The following is a 17,079-nucleotide window of genomic DNA, read 5'->3' on the forward strand; positions in this document are numbered from 1 at the left end:
CCAACCCAACTGGTCTAGATTCAATCCTAGCCGACACCGGGAGATTTTCTGAGGCGAAAAATCCATCGCATGAGGAAGTAAAGCCGTTGGCGCCGGTCCGTTAATAAACGGGTCGTGAGTTAGGGACCTGGGTGTGGAGTCGCCTCCCTGGGCGTCGGTAATTGGCCACAACAGTGGCGGAAATATACCGACGGAAAATAAGCGAGAATGAAGAAAAAAATGTAAAATTTCTGACAACACTGTTCACCAAAATTTATACAGTCGAATCCCTTTATAGCGACATCGCACGGGACTGTCGTTATAGCGAAATGTCGCAATAATACGAAGAATTATTGTACATGTAGAACAGAAAGTACCGTTGAGAATGTCGTTATAGATTAAGCAATGTCGTTATAGAAAGATTCGACTGTACTATTGTCGCAATAAAGAATGACAAGTATTAGTTTTGGTATTCCGTTATAGAGGAAGGTCGTGGATAGCGAAATGTCGCAATAAAACAAAGAATTTTAGTATAAAACATAAGGGACTGTTGAGAATGTCGCTATAGCGAGATTTATCGCTACAAAAAGTGTCGTTATAGAGGGATTCGACTGTATTTGTTTGAATTTCTAGGTTAGTTTCTTATTAGTTCAATTTCTGAAATTTCCATTGATATAACATATCCGGAGATATGAAAAAAAAATTTTTTAAAAATTAGTAAAAAAAACAGTTTTAGGTGCTAGTGTTGCCAGATACGTTTTTTTTTTGCATTTGAAAAATTCTAAAGGTATTATGTGCGATTCTCGAGTTAGAGCATTTTTAAGAAATGAAATCAAATTTTCTCAGGTTTCAAGCAATTTTCTTGTTTAGGGTCTTTTCGGATATGTTATAGCAATGGATCTTCCAGAAGTGAAATTTTGAAGAAAATTAATCTAGGTATCCAAAAAATATCAATTTTGGATGGCAGTGTTGCGAGATATGTTTCCTATTTTTCGTTATTACTTTTTCCTATAACTTTTATATTTTTCTATTATTCTATAAATTTATACGGTTTTTATGGGCTGATATTTTTTACTGTAGTTTGTAAAACGCTATCTTCTTGATTTAGAGCATAAAATCAGCAAAGTAGAACACTGTGGAATACTCTGAAACTCAATCTTCAGAAATGTATTATCTTACATTTCACTACCGTGGACTTTTTACCAAAAGTTTAATCGTATCTGCAAGTTTTCTTAAAAATAGAATAAAATTTCAGTTCTTTTTTGTAATAATTAGATTTTTGCAACGAAACAATGGCTTCATGTATAGAGTGTTTTTAGAATTAAGCCTATGAATCGAGGCCCTTTAATGACTGCTCTTATTGCAGCAAACATTCCCACTCATTCAGTTTTTTCTAAACGTTGAAGAGAAGATATCGATCAACAATAACCGACCTTGACTCCGATCACTTCAACTTGAACGATCACATCAAATTCGTGAATCCCACGCATTCTCAACAAGCCGAGAATCACCAACCTAAGCCACAGTTACTACCGATGTTAATCAAACTCTGTCAAGAACCACTCAAATCCCCGTCCTCAGATGATACAACAATCCTATCGTCATGTTTGATCGCCTGATCGCCGCCATCACGATCCCCCAGAAAAAAAAAAAACATTCTAGAGCTAGGCATCCGCAAACGCTCAAAACGACACCGTCATTCGTCATTTTTAGTGGGTGTGCCTTTGCGGGGTAGTATAACCGTCCGCCGTCGATCGTCGATGATTTCCGTGCTCACTTGAACCGGTCCCGTGTAAAAACCGGAACAGACAACTTCTAGCAGCACGAGTTGACATTGAAATTGTACTTGCTCTGGTGGCAGCAAGCAACAGTAAAGGTGCGAACCAAAAGTCATTCATTATTCGCACTGTCCATTCACCCTCTGCCAGGTGAACTGAAGCATTTTTTTCCTCATGACCTTGAACCCTTCTCTTTATAATTAATTTGATTATGAAATACACTTCATTGCATCAATTGCTTGATTTTTAACACTGCTTTCGATTATACTATTCAAAGATTGATCAATTCCAAAGCATGCAAGGTATACAAGACGAAGAATTTATCACATCATACAGCGACTGGAAACTACGTTTTAGTTTGTCAAATAAATACTATGCTAATTAGGAAACTATAAACAGCTTGTTTTGACAAATAAATTTCGCTAAGCAAGGGACATGTGACGGCCGTATTGTCGAAATGGGTCCGATTTTATCAACCAACAGAAATTGGTCAACAAATAGCACGAGGAGAAGAAAACCTGTTTCAAGCAGTTAGCTTCTAATACAAATTTCGCAACATTCCTCGCTTCAAACAGGTTCCGTCCGTTCGACGTTTACATCTGCTTGAACGGCGTAGTACCTGAACCGCTCAACTCTCACCCGGTTGCTAACTGCGCGGAGGCCGGCAACCAAATCAGTCAGCTCGGTCCGCGACTATACACACGTGCAGACACATGTCGAAGATCGGTTTGAAAACAACTTGCCGAACCGTGGCAAATTTAATAACGGGGACAAAGTAACGCTCCCTCCAAATGAAAAGCCCCACGAGGAGATTAAACGCAGACAAAAGACACCCGCGGATGTTCCGCCGGCGGGCGCATAGGGGGGTGGCTACTGCGATGGAGTGAACAACTAGTACCTGTTAAACCGTGACCACGGGATCTATCGTACTCCAGCTATCATGCATCGTTTCGAATGTTACAGCCGACAGACTAAATGGCCGCTCGCTGCTCGATTCGCTGCGATGACTAGCGGCTGAGATGGCAAACCATGAACAAAAAAAATGCCGTCTAGTTTTTACCAATAGACACACTTTGAAGCTGCTATCTATGCTGTGATCAAAGGCGGGAAGGGGTTTAATTGTGTGCTAGGATGAAGTAATAATCACTTTACAAAACGCTATACAGTAGCCGTATTAGCACCCGTAGCTGCTGATATCACATCAAGCCGTAATTTGAATAAATTCGAGAAGTTTGCGCTTCCGTTTGGGATGATGATGAGATGGAGGTGAAAAAGGATCCCGACTAAGGGACCATACCTAAACGAAGTGAACCAGGTGAACTGTTTCTTCTCATGCAATCATTTATACAATTATAACTCATGTAATTTATACAATTAATAATTTATTCAAAATACAAGAAGTTACTGTGGTCATTTGGTCATTATGAACAATATTAATTAGATCTTTCCTAGCTTGCCACACAGATGGCGTAATATCTGCCCCATTCAAATTTCAGACTTTTTAAATGCAATAAACCTCACTTTAAATTATCTGTTTGAAAACCAATACCAGGCATGAGGCACATTTTACTACAGTACGATCTACAATAATCATTTTGAAAATCGATGCAAACAACCGATCAGTGGTCCATTATCAGCTACATAACAAGGTAATTTCAAATTTCATAATTATGCTTCAACCATTTGCACCTAAAACCACAATAACGTGTTTGATAACCATGATAACGTATTTGCTCTTTATTAAAGAGTTGAAATTTTCATTTTTGGCTCGTGATACTCCATCCACAAATTTACAATATCTCATCCTTTCAATTTTTTTAGTGAGAAACTCTGTGATTAGTAAAATTTTTAGGCGAATTTCAGATAGAAGAGTTAGTGGTTGTTTTGACGTCGCACTTGAAAAAGATTGAAAAAATATCGAGAAGGATCTGTTTGAACATGTGTACAACTTAATAATGAACACGATGATTTTTCAATCTTCTGTTATTTTGGATTCCTCTAACAAGCAATTCTTGCTATTTTACTGTTGGTTTGACCAGTTCCAAATCATAGAATTTGAAGCACTTTTGTGTGTGTGGCCCCAACAACATTAATTTTGCTCAGTTCCAAAAATGAAAATATAATAACTAATTTCCCCTTATTATACGTAACGCATTTGTGCGCAGCCACAACAGCCTTCTTATGATATGTTGATGTGAATCGAATCCGCATTGTGTAGTATAATATTTTACGAAATACGTATTTCAACGATCTGCATCAGGGCCGTCCAATCGAAACTTTCTGTGGGGTTTCGAGTTCCTTATAGTGTACAAAAATAACTGGAAAGCAACGAACTGCAAACAGTTGTATGCTAGAATGAAATGATGCATTTGAGAAATCGACGTGAAGATCGTACAACTCTTTTAATCGGTTTCGTCGGAAAGCCGGTTACGGATCTTTCTCCAGTGTTCATTATTTTTTTCGTTGATAATGAATGTATCTTCGTAAGAAATAAATCGGTTTTTCTTTAAGTACATTCACCTCTTTTGACAGCAGAAGACAAAAAATTCCGAAATTTTAGTTGTCACCCGTTAAATCGCACACATTTGTGAACCGATATCAAATATAAATAAGGTAAATGTGCTTCTCAAATCAGAATAAATCAAAAATAGTTCAAAAGATTTTCCTGTGACCTTTGTGGAGATGCAAGGATTAAAACGATCTTCAAACAGTAAAGGTTACGCTATCACCCCTTCCCTCTATCTACCTGTATGACAATGGCTGGTCAATAAATCATGATGTAGCAATGATTGCTATATATGCAGTTCATTTTAGGTTAGGTAAGCTAAGCTTAACTCGACTTTAATCAACTCTACAAAGAGATACCGTAGAATGGGGTGAAATTGATCAGTGGGGTGAAATTGATCACCTGAAAATTCGTGATAAAAAAAACTAATTAAAAGATATTGCTCTTACAACACTAGGCAATGTTAATGTGTCCTTAAACGCAACTTTTGCATGATTCACATACCTTCAAAGTTAACCCTTGCATGTCCGGTGCAATTTTTCATATTTTCGAAAAATTCTTCTAACTCAGTCAAAACTCAATCAAATTTATTCAAACAAGTTTCCAAATAACAAAAAAAGAATTGAATTTACTGAACGTAATCTTAGTTGAGGGTTAATTACGTTACGTTTGGAGAAGTGAGTAAAGTTTGATAAAAGCTCAAAAAATGTAATTTTCAACAATGAGCATTCCATACCATTGAAAAAATACTGATAAATTCGCAGGAAACCACAAATATTTTAATTTCAGAGCTAGTTTTTGAGCTTTTGCAACAAACCGAATTGAAATCGGTCTAACGACGATCAAATAAGAGCAAATTTGGCAACAAGCGGCTCGTGAACCAAAATAAACAAATTTCAACCTGAAATATCGTTATATTCGTTTCCAAACTAGTTGTAAATGATATTTTACAGCACAGAAATCATCATTTATCTTTAGCATATCGAAAATAAAGCACATTGCCAAAAGAATGTATGGATTCCAATGGTGATCAATTTCACCCCAATTTACCTCATAGCACCTTATAGCATATCGAATTTATTTCATGAAGTAGACGATAGAAATTGCACCAATAGCCATAAAGGGTTTACTGGAGCACATACCAGTACTTGTTTTAAAATTATACTATTTCAGAAAAAAATGTTCATGAAGCTAGTTAATTGGAAATTGTTATCAAAATTGATCAATTTCACCCCGTTCCATGGTATTTTCTCGCAGGACATCAATTTCAAATAAGTCCTAGTAGCGGTATAACAAGAAAAATATTGATGCTTCATCAACTTATCATAACAACTGCGGCGAAATAAACGACGCCATAAGTAACGCGGTTGAATTGTTCACACTAAAAACTGAGCTTGAAATCAACTCTTTCCCAAAAATTCTTTTCAAATATGTTAAATCAAAGTTAAGATCAGAAAATTTTCTTTCAAAAATGCAACTGCATGGTAAAGTAGAAGAGAGCCAAACGGGCATCTCCGATCTATTTGCAGATTTTTTTCAACAAAATTATACAACTTTCTCAGAATCAGATCGAGACTATACATTCTTCACCAACTTTCCTGAGTTTTCCAACTATTTCAACATTGAACATGTCAGCGCACTCGAAATTAAAGATGATCCAAAAACTTCGGATTCGTCTAAAGGGCGGAACCAGCATTTATGAAACATTTAGCTGAAGAGCTAAATTCCACACTGTTCTTGATTTTCAATATGTCACTGAAATCCGGCTGCTTCCCGAAATTATGGAAAAAATCGTACCTAGTTCCTGTGTTCAAATCTGGTAAAAAATCTGACATTAGCAACTATCGAGGCATACCCGTTCTTTCTTGTATACTTAAGTTTTTTGATGCAATTATTTACAAGAAGTTATTCCTGCAGATAAAATAAAAAATAGAATTGTTTCCACGCAACACTGTTTTTTTCCAAAGGGCGCTCAACAACAACTAACTTACTCGAGTTTATAAACCCGTAAAGACCCGGGACGGAACTTGTTTTTTGAAAATGCTCGTTCTCAGCACTGGAACGGCCGATTTGGAAAAACTTGGAATTTTATTCAAGGGGAATAGTTACTCTAAGTTTTGATAAAGGTGCTACCCCTCTGGACCCCTCCCCGTTTTCGTGAGGCACAAATATGTCTGTTTTTTTTTCTAATTTTTCAAACAGATTGAGCAAACACTGGGAATTTTCATACGTATCATCGTAAATATTTGCATGCTAAAATAAATATTTCATCGCGTATGGATTCAGAAGACCTTGCCTCAAAAATGTACAGCTTAAAATTTGAAGAACGATTTTGTTATTTGAATTTTTATAAAAATACGTATTCTTGTGATTTTGTACTGAAATAATTTAAAAACTCCAAAATTCACTCTTACATACAATATTTCATCTACCTGACATGATTTGATACATGGAACAATTGATACGTATGGAAATTCCCAGTGTTTGCTCAATCTGTTTGAAAAATTAGAAAAAAACACAGGCATATTTGTGTCTCATGAAAACGGGGAGGGGTCCAGAGTGGTGAAACCTTTTCCAAAACTTAGAGCAACTATTCCCCTTGAATAAAATTCCAAGTTTTCCCAAATCGGCCGTTCCAGTGCTGAGAACGAGCATTTTCAAAAAACAAGTTCCGTCCCGGGTCTTTACGGGTTATCTTCTCTTTGGACGCAATGGATAAAGGAATTTATGTTGAAAAGTTGTATACTGACTTCAGTAAAGCTTTTGATCGGATTGTTATACCCCTGCTTCTCTTCAAGTAAGAATTCATCCATAATTACTTGAGTAGATTGAATCGTATTTGAGAGTTCGTCAATAAACAGTCAAAATCAAAGCTAGGCTTTCGAAATCTATTCCGGTAGCCTCTGGAGTTCCTCAAGGCTCTCACCTGGGCTCTCTACTATTTATATTATTTGTAAATGACATTTCCTCTAGTCCAAAACATGTAAAAACTATTATTTATGCCAACGATATGAAGCTTTCCATAGAAATTAAAAACGATAATTATGTTAACATTTTTCGTAACGAGATAGAATATTTTTATACTTGGTGTAAAAAAAGCCTTTGATTTTGAGATTAAATTCTTATTACTGGCGGAGGATTATTTATCAGCGTCATGTTTTAGATAAATGTTGTCTTTTACTGCTAGACATTAGTTCTTAATAAGTCCTAATAGGAGCAGGGCTTGATAAAAATTTGTGAATTTTAAGAGTAATGGAGAGAGAGAGAAATCGTAATCAATGAATACCATGTAGCAAAACAGGGTTAGAAAGTCCCACACACAACGATACCGCGAACCGTTGTGTAGTTTAGTCATAGTCAATTCGAGAAAAATTCGAATTGTTGTTTATCGCATGACATAAACAGTAGAGTGTCAATGGAAATCTAATTCTCGAATTTCGTTCAATGTTAGATCTCAAAAGTTTTGGTTTCTCGAATGAAGTCCCCATGCAAAATTCAAGCTCAATCCTTCAGTACCGTTGAGGCGGTTAATTTTGATAGCCGAATATAAGTATCTCTAATAGATTTTCTCTGGGTTTCGCATTTTTAATATAGGTACTGGATATACTATAATGCATGAATAGTAACAGAATCCATCAATATTGTCAAATACAATGATTTTTTTCCTGTAACCAGGGACTAGTTTTCGTTTGCGATTAACTTTGATAATGCTGAAATAATGAATATTTGGTCAAATATTTGGTCAAAGAGCTATCCATAAACTATGTAGACACATCTTGGATCGTTTCTGGCCCTTTTCTTTGAAAACTCTAGTCCCTACAAATTTTCAACATAGATTTTCATCAGATCCCCTTTCTTCCTAATAGTTTACATTTTTCGTCAGCCATTCCAAAGGAGGCTATCCATGTACTTCGTAGATGTAGGTTTTCGATGATTTTGTCGACTTTGTTTGACTGTCTGTTTGTTACCTTTATTACCAGCCCATATGAAAATTTTATATAGTGTTTATTAAACTATATTGGGATATTGCTCTTAGGGTCAGTTATATGAAAAATATGTGATTGTTGTTGCTGCATACAGACAGGAATACCGAAACCTCAAAATGGTAGTGAATAAGTTGCTGTCAAAATAACGGTTGTTATGCGCTATCAATGTTACGCGCACTTAGGGATGGGTGAACGGCTCACGAGCCGTTCATATGCACCGGTTCTTAGAAAAAAACGAAAGAACGAACGGCTCACGAAAAAGAGCCACGGTTCTTTGAGCGCACCAGAACTGATGCGTTCGCGCGAACCTGAAGTTTACCGAGCAAACACGAAATGTCAACGCTCGTGAACCATTGTGAACCATAAGCCGTCGGTCGGTGAGTCTGTTCGGAACGGTGAGTGAGCGGTTCAGAGCCGCTCTTCCAAAAAAGCTGTTTCGCCCACCCTTACGCGCACTATCAAAGTTTGCCGCGTTTACGGTACCTTCTTTTCCAGAACCTGGTATAGTCACAAAATTCTATTTCCACAGATTCGATGCAATGCTCCATTGCATAGTCCGAAATAGTATGGTTCCCGACATTCCTTCGCAGGTATAAAGTGATGATATTAGACACCTTGTTTCCCATGGGAAACAATGAAGGCCGCACGGCACCGATATAAGTAGGCAACAAAAAAGAATAGCGAACATAGAACAGAGAAAGAAATCGCAGAAAAAGAATAGTTTCGCTAGGGTTTTTCAGTAAGTAAAGATTAAGTAAAATTTATTCAATAAAGTTAAGACAACAAACTTGATTCAGGGCATTATTGGACGTATGGGGACTTATGTATTACTAGTTCCTAGCAAAGGACTAAAAGATCAACTTTTCCGACCGAAGAGAAAAGCACCAAATTTCCTATATCGAAATTTTTTTCAAGCCAAATGTCTTCAAAATGCATAAATTGCGAGATTTAGTGTTGTATTAAAAAAAAATATCATACTTAAAAAATCGATTTGTTAAAAAAAATGTGTGAGACAACCAGGGTTGCCAATGTTCCAGTTTAAACTAGATTCCTCCGGTTGTTTCAAGTGATCTGGTCGAACGGTTTATTCCCAAAATCTTCCAGTTTTTTCAGATATTTGCCAGTTTTATCCAGTTTTTTATTCACAAAAGCTCCGATTGATTTTCGGAAATATTTTTAAAACGGAAATTTTGTAGATTGTTTTGAAATTATTATGACAATTTTTAACACAGGGTGGCGAAAAAATTTTCAAAATAAAATTCCCTGATTTTCCCTGATATTCAACATCAATTTCCCTGATATTTTTCAGTATTCGGCAAAAAAAAAGTACAACGTATAACAACGCAAATCCGAAATCACAGTGAATAAAGCATTGAATCGGATATGAAACTCAACAGTAGATGTCCCGAATTAATCTTTTGCGCTGAAAAAATCAGTTTTTGCACTAAAAAGCCGCTCAAAAAAATCGCGTTTTGGTTTGAAAAATTTTCCCTGAATATTTGTCAGTTCCCTGATTTCCCTGATCGAAAAATGAATTCCCTGACATTCCTTGATTTTTCAGGTTTTCCCAGGTTTTCGACAACCTGTAACAGCATTTTCAGTATACCATCTTCTCGCACGAAACACGGTCAAATAAAAGACGGCATGACATGATTGAGATAAATCCAAACAAATAGATTTTACCAGACCATAAAAAAATCTTCTATTTATTTTCTGTTGCGTAGCAGTTAAAAAAATGTTAGAGGACTTAAATACCAAAAGATAGCGAAGTCAGAAATAATTGAAGTTTAAACTTCACTGATGTAACGGAGGAAATGTTGCGTTAATACTTTTTTTAAGTATAAAAGTAAATGGAAAAGCTCTATATATCAATTTTGAGATAGATTGATTGCGTAATTTTAAATTTTGTTGCTGTTAGAGGAAATTTGTCAGTCCATAATTTTAACAAAATGTAACAAAACAAGACAGTTCTGATTAAAATGAGTAATTTTTTGCGAAGAGTTATCTCTTTAGTTGCTGTATCTAAAACTGACACTGGATTCAATCCCCGTAACAGAAAAGCTCCTTCACATTTTTTTTCCTTTTTTCTAAATTTATTTGGGATCCAGTTTTTTCTTCAGCCTTATTCCAGTTAAATCGAAAATTTTATTGGCAACTCTGAAGACAACATCATATTTCAAAGTTTCATGCATTGCTAAGACGTTTTGGAGCCAAAAAAATTCTCGATTTCAAATACTTAATAAGTTCGGCATGACTTTCTAAAGTCCGATTGAACTGAAATTTCGCACTTCTTCGAGAACACGAAACTTGAACCTACTGCTAAACGAAATTCGAAAAACCCTAACAATGAAAAAAAAATAGCGGAAATGGTTTTGGAAGGGAGGGACAACAGCGCTACGCCACTGGCCAGAAGAACGTTTCGTTGAAACCTCTTCAGGGAAATATAATTGCCGATAATATTGGCAGGAGGAAAAAGGCTCGGAACAGTAAGCGTACAAAGAAAGCGTGAAATGTGTATTTTCAAGCATGGATAACAAAATGAGCATATCACTTCGTCTCAATAATGATATTACTGATAATAGTAGTACGGAATACTGCAGACACCAGGGCGATATCACACAGTGAGTACCCCTTATAGGAAAAGAGTGGTTGAAAATGGTTCAAACTAGTTGAGATATAGCAATAAGCGAAAGAATATTAATAATCCAGGCGATTTATGAACGAAAATGAAACAAATGTGATTGTGTCAAATCATATTAAATTTGTATGGTTCGCATTCTAAGGGAGTTCAAACTCACTCCCTTAGTCACCACAGTATCAGACTGCATGGCGGTTCAGAACAACCTCGATGTTTCATCCGGCATCGTCTGCTCTTACACAGATGGTTCATAAATTGGATCCAACACTGGCTCCGATGTTTATGGGGAGCAGCGTAGCCGCAAGGTTACAGAGTTCACTTTGTCAAGCGGATGGTCGTAGGTTCGAATCTTAGTAGAACCAAGCCATTTGATGTCAGGCTCCTCTCCATCAGTTCCCTTTTATCAATAAAACTGGCCAGAAGGACGCACGACGGAACTTCTCCTGGGAATTATAATTGGTGATATTGGCAAAAAATTTGGCGTTTCTGAGTGCTTTATCCGAAAAATCTTTCAGATTACCTTAGTGTGGGTCCCTTCTCATTGTTCCATTCCGGGCAATGAGAAAGCGGACACTTTGGCTAAGGTGGGCGCAACAAACGGTGATATTTACAACAGACCAATTGCCTACAATGAATTTTTAAAATTTTCACGTCAGAGTACACTTGTCAACTGGCAGGCCTCGTGGGATAAGGGAGAACTGGGGAGGTGGCTACACAGCATCATCCCCAAGGTTTCCACCAAACCTTGGTTTCGGGGGTTGGATGTAGGACGAGATTTCATTCGCATGATGTCTCGGATTATGTCCAACCACTACGGGTTAGATGCACATCTCCTGCGTATTGGACTGGCGAGCAGCAATCAATGCGTTCGTGGATCGGGGTATCAAGACATTAAACACGTGGTTTGGGTATGTGCTGAATTCCGCGGCGCCAGATCTCTAATTTTGGACACCCTCAGGGCCCGAGGAATACAGCCCTATGTGCCAGTTCGTGATATCCTCGCTCAGCGAAACTTACCATACATGCTACTTGTTTACAGCTATTGAAGAGCATCAAGGTGCCCATTTAACAGCGAAACGAATCTCGGATAAAAAAAACCATGTTAGTTTTAGTAATAGATTTAGTTCCAGCTCGTAGTCGGCAGCAAGGATAAAAAATTTGATTTTAGCTTATAAGATATTTTAGACCATAAGGCATTAGACTTAATTGGATCCGTAAAACATTAATTTGTATTGTGCCGTGTCAAATAAATGTTGTGTGAACAAAAAAAATTTGGCGTGTAAAAGGAAGGGTAACATCACATTACACACAAGCACTGATAAAAAATAATAATAAGCATGCCACTTCTCAATAGCGGTATTACTAATAATAAAAGTGCGGGATACAGCAGACACCCGGGTATATCTTACAATAGACCAACGATTCTGGTCACAGTGAGGAAGTCCATACAGGATAAAAAAAATAAGGTGACTATCCCAATGAGTATACGGCCCACCGTTTTTCAAGCAGAAGTATATGCTCTACGCGTCTGCATCTAGGTATGTCTTAAACGTGACTACAGGATTGCGAAAATCGTTATCTTCTGGGACAGCCTCTTCTAGGACTATTGGCACTTAAGTTCGCAAAATGTGCGTCCAAGTAAGTTTGGGTGTGCAGCGCAGCGTGGTGAACTACGAAGTTATTACCAGAAACTGCCCTTTTTACCACCTGAAAAACAATGATATTGTCCTGTGTGATAACAGCCGCCTCTATAACCTTGCAGTTGAAACGTCAGCTAACCTACTTTTGTCATTGTGAAGCCCCTGCGTCTGCTAGTTATGACTTCCTAGGACGTTACCTTTTAACTCCGTATTCCAATCCCGAAAAGGTCGTTTGGTCTCTTTGGCTATGTGATTTGTTATGCGATACCAAATTGGAGCACAGCATTGCTACCAACCAACCCTGCTTCATCAATGAGTACGGGTACCTCGTAATCTTTGTGCAGCAATCGGGACCAGCGACAAATAATAATAATCAACAAGATGGTCGCAGTGGCTCTTCTGATCCCGTTTCCATTCAAGCACGCAACAAACATTAATGGTAATCAGTACAAGTTCTGCTCCGATGGTTATGCGTAACTATATTATCATAAAACCTTTTTTTTTAAGGTCGTAGTTTATTTTATAAAAACAAACATGGATATCATATTATATTTTCCTCGCTGTGGCCAATAGAGAAGCCCTGAAAGGCAAATATAAGAATGAAATAGACAAACTAGAAGCTCGGATAAGTTGTTTGGTTTAGAAGAAAAATATACTTTCAAACAGTATCATATTCTGGAAAATATGCCCCAAAATAGTTTTCCCATATCGCCGCCTCAGTTATGTAGCTTTATCGTAGAATTAAGAACGAATTTTTCGAATTACCCTCAAGCGCTTCCCGATTGTAACAATAAATTTTATTAACATAATTTGTTTAATTGTTTGAATGGTATTTAGTGGCAATAATGGAACCACGCGGGTTTTCATAGTCTTCTAGAAAAATTCTCCAGCCCCTTTCAGTTATGACCACGTGGGTTAGGATCGACCCCCAAAGTTAGGTGATTGGTTTACAATCAGGTATATTAATAATTGAATCAAACCGATAGTTTTAATGTGTTTCAACTTTCCATTGTTGGTGTGTTGAAGCAAGTAATCTTCTTATTGACAGTCCATTCTCAACTTCCTCGTGTGTTCTTTACAAATGAAGTCACACCTGAGAATCATCAATCCAGTAATCAAACCCGTCCTCATCGACATTTGAAGCATAATACCTACCTTTCTGCGAATAATTTTACAGCCTTATTATGATAACTATCTTGCGGGTAACTTTTACTTTACCAAGTATCTTAAAGCAACACGTAGAAACGTCTTAGCCATGTTCACGTTAGCTGATATGCCAGTCAAGCTTGACTAATCGAGGTTCATGGCACTTTCTTCCGCACGGCATCTGCATAATATATGCATAAAAGTGCGATTAAATTTTGCAAAACCTCACCCCCTTTTTATGTCGTACGATCTTAACTAATAAAAGCAAACCGGTGACGCAGTGTAGTTTTACACTTTCCCTTTCATTCGCAAACAAAACTGATGGTGATGCTCTATATCTGTTGAATTATGAAAATTCATCGTCGACTTGAGCTACAACCGTCCAATTGCATTACAAATTATTTCCAGTTGCACAGCAACTTTTCGGCTATGTGGTTCCCCGTAGTCAATCGCTTCGCGATCTTTGGATAAACTCTCCGCTCGCTTCTGATTGCTCAGCGCCCAAAATTTATGACATCTTGCGACAATAAATACACAAAACAATAACCTATTGTTACGTGTTACCTTGCGTTCTTCCCCAACCACGAAATTGAGTACACGATTATGATGATTCAAACCACCGGCGGCCAGCCGCCAAGTTTCCCCATGACAGGTTAAAAGTGAAACCCAAAACCTGCCCATCCGAGGGACCCGGCCGCCATGCAACCGCACGCATCGTTGTGCTGCAATGGCAGCAGATCCGAGATCCAACCACAGATACAAACACAAACGGGTTCAGACCATGTCGCAGATTATTCAGGCCCGACTAAGTCTGCTGGGGACAAATGACGAGAGTACCGTCAGCGGAGCTGATGTCGACATGTTACCCAAGTATGTTTTTGGTAAAATTCTATTCAAACCATTTCCTGGTCGGTAAATCTACTAAGCGGTAAGCCACACTGGTCTTTGACGGTAAGATGCGGGTCGGCAACAGGTTTTTTCACCTTCCATTTTAAGTTTTTTTTTTCGTCCCTTCCAGCAACAACTTGTTGCTGGCTTTGTTGTTGGAATGGAATGCGGTGTGCACTTTGCGGGAAGGTAATACATACTGTAATAGTAAAACTAGGCGATTTAAGCCGGCCAGACTGCGAACGACACCGGGGTGATGGATGTCGCTCGCACCTTGAGGCGAACAGCAAAATAGTAAATCAAAATGCAAAATTGCGTTAATTTCGCTTTCCTCGGAACGCGCGGTGGCGGCAACGAAATTCTTGTTTCGCCAGCTGCCACAAATTTATGCAACCGTTGTTGATTTGTGTGCCATCTATGGCTTTGAGATGTGGGCCGTTCTTGGACCAAACAAGGACTTGACAATGACAGAACTTTGAAAATGGTATGCTTTTACACCGAGGATCATTTAAATTCTATTTGTAAGTTCATAGTATGACAAAGCTCAACGTTCAATCATTCAACGAGTAACTGTTTATCAGTCGCTAGCAGCCGCATCGAACCGTACTCTCATTTTGTTTTTAACTTTAAATGCCTCAAAAGTAGACGTTTATCGTTGGCCCTGAAAAATTATGTCAACCGGAAGAAGTTAAACCTCCCCTCTAACGGACGTATTCTTAGCAGTCAGTGAATGTTGAATTATTTAAAACATGACCATGGGAAAACGACGCTCGGATATATTTGCATTAATAAGAACAATAAAAAAAATCACCTGTTTTATTATTCAGCAACCAAGATGTAAACAAAATGAGGAACGATCTCAGCGGTAATCCGTCGACGATGAAGATAATAAACGGAGGACTAAACAAAAGTTCAGATAGAAAACTAATTAACATCAATTAATATTCATTCTCTATAGCGCGACACAATAGAAAAACCCTAAAAAAAACTATGAACTATTAAAAGGAAATCAACACTTGTAAAGGTTAAGCTAAGCCCAGTTAACTTTCTTTAACAATGTTAGCAGTTGTTTATTATCACACTATTTCCAAAATCACTTTTCCTCCAACTGTTTCACGACAACAAGGGCGTGTGTTTATCACAGGGGGAAACATCGAAAGTAACGAAAGCTGCCGCCTCAAACAATTCTCATGGCTATTGTTTCCAAATTTTTATCAGCATTTCGTCGTTTCACTTTGCCACACAATAGGTCACACGGAATCACTTGCCGGCCGAAGTCGACTGTCGTCGCTTTCTATCCAACCTGTAGCAGCGTCACACAAGCGGGTTTGACTTTATAGACGGAAATTCCTTGCCTGCTCAATGTTCAAGCCACCGCTTGTAGACATCATAATTATTCAGGTTTTCCCTTCTTGCATGTCACCGTAAAGGTAGCTAAACTAACTCTGCAAGGGAACAAATGTTCGTTCAACATGTTTAGAGAATAACTTCACGACGCTCTTTGAGGTTAGCACAGCACTCGAATTTTCTTCACCAACGGCTTGCAAGCCATCTTTAAACGAATCTTCGCTACAACAGTGAGTGCGCCAAAGTATCCTGTACCGTACTGAATAGAGCACTTGCAAACGAATTGATAATTGTTTAGCGGAATTCACACGATTTAAAAAACTGTTAATACATTTAACCAAATGGGGAAATAGCTCCAATAAGCAGGCGATACAGTAGCAGTCCTCGATCGAGAGATAATCGACCTCTATTATTTTTACGAATTTACAGTTCATCTCAGCGCATCAATAAGAAATAATACTAACCGAAGCGTACAAAAACCACAACGAAAGACAATCGAAAGCTACGTAGCAAAAATTGTTATTGTAATCGAACCACACAGAGAAAACAGACGAATCTGGCGATGACGATGATGATGATGATGCTCCGGGCACACCCGTGGTTAAGACCGTACGCGATCAGATTTCCCAACGCACGCGAACTCGAACCGCTCGCATCGAAATCACTTCCACGACTGCTCGGTCGGGCTGGGATTCGATCGCCACCAGCCGCGCCGCGGTTACCAGCAGCAACTTCAGTAACTCGATTTAGGCTATGGCACCAATCATCGATGTGTTTGTGTTCAGCGCAGAAAACCTGTTCTTCGTAGACCCCGCGGAGGAACTCACAAACAAGACCGCATGCTTACCAGTGGCGGTACAAACCACAAACAAACAAGACAAGTGCGTCGTTGAGGTGACCGGATGATGCTGGTTCAGCAGAGGATGGAGGTACCCATTTGCACTCACGTGGGAAAAGATCACCACCCAGTTGAGTGCTAGTTTTGTAGAATGACCTGTAGGCTTTGAACAAGATACGTTTACATTTTTGATACAGAGTATCAAACGTCTTCGGTAGTGTTTTAAGACTGCTACAGAAAACCTACCGAAAACGTTCTATATCCTAATCAAATTTGTTTCCGGAAGCTCGAACTAATCAATACCTTTTTGGCGTAAATCGCATGCACACCATG

At 38.2% G+C, this 17,079-nt stretch overlaps 1 protein-coding gene across 4 annotated transcripts in view; it reads right to left on the reverse strand.

Annotated features, from left to right (window-relative positions):
• The window catches only part of LOC129720805 (putative ferric-chelate reductase 1 homolog), a 68,499-nt gene extending 51,896 nt beyond the window's left edge, over positions 1–16,603 (reverse strand). For 2 of the 4 annotated variants that reach the window (XM_055672562.1, XM_055672559.1), the window contains exons 1-2: positions 16,373–16,603; positions 15,373–15,461 (exon numbers count right to left, since the gene is read on the reverse strand). The gene's annotated coding sequence lies outside the window, so the exon portion shown is untranslated. Of the gene's footprint in view, positions 1–15,372; positions 15,486–16,372 lie in introns of all 4 variants that reach the window. The other 2 variants (XM_055672563.1, XM_055672560.1) reach the window with 1 other exon arrangement.
• Between the last annotated feature and the right edge of the window lie 476 nt (positions 16,604–17,079).

This window comes from Wyeomyia smithii, chromosome 2, assembly GCF_029784165.1.
Source record: "Wyeomyia smithii strain HCP4-BCI-WySm-NY-G18 chromosome 2, ASM2978416v1, whole genome shotgun sequence".
Lineage (NCBI taxonomy): Eukaryota > Metazoa > Arthropoda > Insecta > Diptera > Culicidae > Wyeomyia > Wyeomyia smithii.